We start from the raw sequence: 4,159 nt of genomic DNA on the forward strand, positions 1-4,159 counted from the left end.
GAATCGGCTATGCCTGGACGCGAGAAAGCTCAATGCCATCACGGTCAAGGATGCCTATCCGCTCCCGAACATAGAGGGGTTGCTTAGCAGACTTGGAGACACGCATTTCATATCGAGTGTGGATCTAAAAGATGCTTTCTGGCCGATCCCGCTCGATATGGGAAGTCGTGAGAAGACGGCGTTTACCGTTCCGGGAAGACCCTTATACCATTTCACCGTCATGCCCTTTGGGTTGTGCAACGCAGCCCAAAGGTTATGTAGGTTAATGGATAAGGTCATCCCTGCGCATTTGAGGGAGAGAGTGTTCGTCTACTTGGACGACTTGCTTATAGGGGCTCCAGATTTTCAGGCCCACATAGATCTCCTCGAACAGGTGGCGGCGTTACTAGATAGGGCCGGATTGACGATTAATGTGGCGAAGTCTAGATTTTGCTTTAGAGAATTAAGGTACCTAGGGTACATAGTGGGCGAGGGAAAGTTGAAACCTGATCCAGCCAAGGTTTCGGCCATTATCGACTTCGGGTACCCGAGAAGCGCCAAGCAGGTACGAAGGTTTATGGGGATGACCGGTTGGTATCGCCGGTTCATTGCGGACTATGCGACGATAGGCGAACCCATTTTCAGCACGTTGAAGAGAGGCAAAAAGTTCGAGTTCGGTGCGGCGGCCAAGTTGGCATTCGACAGACTGAAGGAGGCCCTTACAAGGAGTCCGGTCTTGAGACATCCCGATTTTGGCAGACACTTCCATGTACAGTGCGATGCTTCAGATGTTGGCGTGGGGGGGTGTTCTTTTCCAAAAGGACGACGACGGAGGAGAACATCCCATCGCATACGTCTCGAAGAAACTGACTTCGGCCCAGAAGAATTATTCGGTCACAGAGCGCGAGTGTTTGGCAGTAGTGGTCGCTGTAAAGAAGTTTGGGCCCTATATAGAGCTTATGCCCTTCACAGTAATCAGCGACCATTCATCTCTAAAGTGGCTCATGTCCAACAAGGAATTGAGCGGTCGCCTTGCTCGGTGGAGTTTACTTCTTCAGGGTCATAGTTTTGGAATTAAGCACCGCCGCGGGAGTCAGAATGTAGTCGCTGACACCATTTCTAGATATGACATGGAGGAACTTGAATATTGCAGTTTGGTGGATCTCAAGGCACCGGAGTTCAAAAGCGCCAATTATCTGGACAAAGTGAGGGTTATTGAAGAGAATGGAGACAACTTGCCCGATCTGAGGGTCAAAGGAGGATTGGTATACAAGAGGACAATACCGGCCGAATTCGACATCCCCAGCGAGGAGTTCGCCTGGAAACTATGGATCCCGGAGGAGCTGACAACGGACGCTATAGCAAAAGCGCATAATCCCCCATCGGCGGCACACGCAGGCTTCCACAAGACATTGAAACGGCTGAGGGAGCTTTATTATTGGCCTAATATGAGCACGCAAGTGAGAGGTTATGAGCAGCGATGTCAACCATGCAAGGAAGCTAAGCCCAACTACCAGAATATGCAGCAACCGATGGCGGCAGAGGTGAAAATGGATAGGCCTTTCCAGAAAATCTACGTGGATTTCCTAGGGCCTTATGTCCGGTCTAAGGCGGGGTATTGTTTTATTATTTATTTATAGTGCTCGACCACTTTTCTAGGTTTGTCCTACTGAAACCGATGGCGAAGGCGACGGCGACGGCTCGGAATGTCATAAAGTTCTTAACCGGAGAAGTGTTCCATAAATTCGGAGTTCCGGAGGTTTTAATGTCCGATAGTGAAATACAATTCACGGGCAAGGATTTTAGCGCTTTCTTGGAGGCTTACGGAGTTAGTCATTTCAGGACAGGATTGTACTCGCCCCAGGCTAACGCGTCGGAGCTTGTTAACCAGTCAGTCCTGGCGGCCATTAGGACGTATCTTAAGGACGATCAGAGAGAGTGGGATCTGAATATTTCGGCCATAGAGTGTGCCTTGAGGTCCTCAGTACATACGTCTACAGGCATGACCCCATATTTTGCACTTTTCGGGACGAATATGGTAACGCATGGAAGTGTATACAAGCTGGCTCGCCAGTTGGGACTATGCGACGATAGGCGAACCCATTTTCAGCACGTTGAAGAGAGGCAAAAAGTTCGAGTTCGGTGCGGCGGCCAAGTTGGCATTCGACAGACTGAAGGAGGCCCTTACAAGGAGTCCGGTCTTGAGACATCCCGATTTTGGCAGACACTTCCATGTACAGTGCGATGCTTCAGATGTTGGCGTGGGGGGGTGTTCTTTTCCAAAAGGACGACGACGGAGGAGAACATCCCATCGCATACGTCTCGAAGAAACTGACTTCGGCCCAGAAGAATTATTCGGTCACAGAGCGCGAGTGTTTGGCAGTAGTGGTCGCTGTAAAGAAGTTTGGGCCCTATATAGAGCTTATGCCCTTCACAGTAATCAGCGACCATTCATCTCTAAAGTGGCTCATGTCCAACAAGGAATTGAGCGGTCGCCTTGCTCGGTGGAGTTTACTTCTTCAGGGTCATAGTTTTGGAATTAAGCACCGCCGCGGGAGTCAGAATGTAGTCGCTGACACCATTTCTAGATATGACATGGAGGAACTTGAATATTGCAGTTTGGTGGATCTCAAGGCACCGGAGTTCAAAAGCGCCAATTATCTGGACAAAGTGAGGGTTATTGAAGAGAATGGAGACAACTTGCCCGATCTGAGGGTCAAAGGAGGATTGGTATACAAGAGGACAATACCGGCCGAATTCGACATCCCCAGCGAGGAGTTCGCCTGGAAACTATGGATCCCGGAGGAGCTGACAACGGACGCTATAGCAAAAGCGCATAATCCCCCATCGGCGGCACACGCAGGCTTCCACAAGACATTAAAACGGCTGAGGGAGCTTTATTATTGGCCTAATATGAGCACGCAAGTGAGAGGTTATGAGCAGCGATGTCAACCATGCAAGGAAGCTAAGCCCAACTACCAGAATATGCAGCAACCGATGGCGGCAGAGGTGAAAATGGATAGGCCTTTCCAGAAAATCTACGTGGATTTCCTAGGGCCTTATGTCCGGTCTAAGGCGGGGTATTGTTTTATTATTTATTTATAGTGCTCGACCACTTTTCTAGGTTTGTCCTACTGAAACCGATGGCGAAGGCGACGGCGACGGCTCGGAATGTCATAAAGTTCTTAACCGGAGAAGTGTTCCATAAATTCGGAGTTCCGGAGGTTTTAATGTCCGATAGTGAAATACAATTCACGGGCAAGGATTTTAGCGCTTTCTTGGAGGCTTACGGAGTTAGTCATTTCAGGACAGGATTGTACTCGCCCCAGGCTAACGCGTCGGAGCTTGTTAACCAGTCAGTCCTGGCGGCCATTAGGACGTATCTTAAGGACGATCAGAGAGAGTGGGATCTGAATATTTCGGCCATAGAGTGTGCCTTGAGGTCCTCAGTACATACGTCTACAGGCATGACCCCATATTTTGCACTTTTCGGGACGAATATGGTAACGCATGGAAGTGTATACAAGCTGGCTCGCCAGTTGGATTCTTTGAAGGATCCCGAATACGCGGCTTTACCCAAAGCGACCCATTTGGAACTGGTTCGTGAACAGCTTAGGAGGAATATGTCCAGAAGTTACACTGACCGGGCAGTTAAGTATAATACGAGGACCAGGCAAGTTAGATTTTTTCCGGGACAGGAGATTTACCGACGAAATCACCAGTTAAGCGATTTCGGCAGGAACATAAATGCGAAATTGAGCAAGAGATACCTTAAGTGTGGGGTTGTTAGGGCAGTGGGTCGATGTTTGTATGAGATCGAGGATCTCAAGGGGAGTTCAATTGGGGTATACCACGCAAAGGACCTGAAACAGTAGTGCACCCGGATCGCGCAGGAGCTTTCTGGAATCCCTATCGTGCGGGTCCTGATTTTGCAGTTATCGAGGTGTTGACGAAGGAAGGGTCGCTTTTGGGTATGACGGTCTATAATTTAAATTTTTATATTGATACTTTTTGATTTAAGGATATACATATAAATTTTTATTAGGCGCAATGATTTAAATTTGGTTTTTCTATTTCCATTGTGCTATATGTATATATATGTATATATATATATATATATATATATATATATATATATATATATAAATAATTATATATATATATATATATATATATATAT

Source organism: Haematobia irritans, chromosome 2 (genome assembly GCF_050003625.1).
Source record: "Haematobia irritans isolate KBUSLIRL chromosome 2, ASM5000362v1, whole genome shotgun sequence".
Taxonomy (NCBI): Eukaryota; Metazoa; Arthropoda; class Insecta; order Diptera; family Muscidae; genus Haematobia; species Haematobia irritans.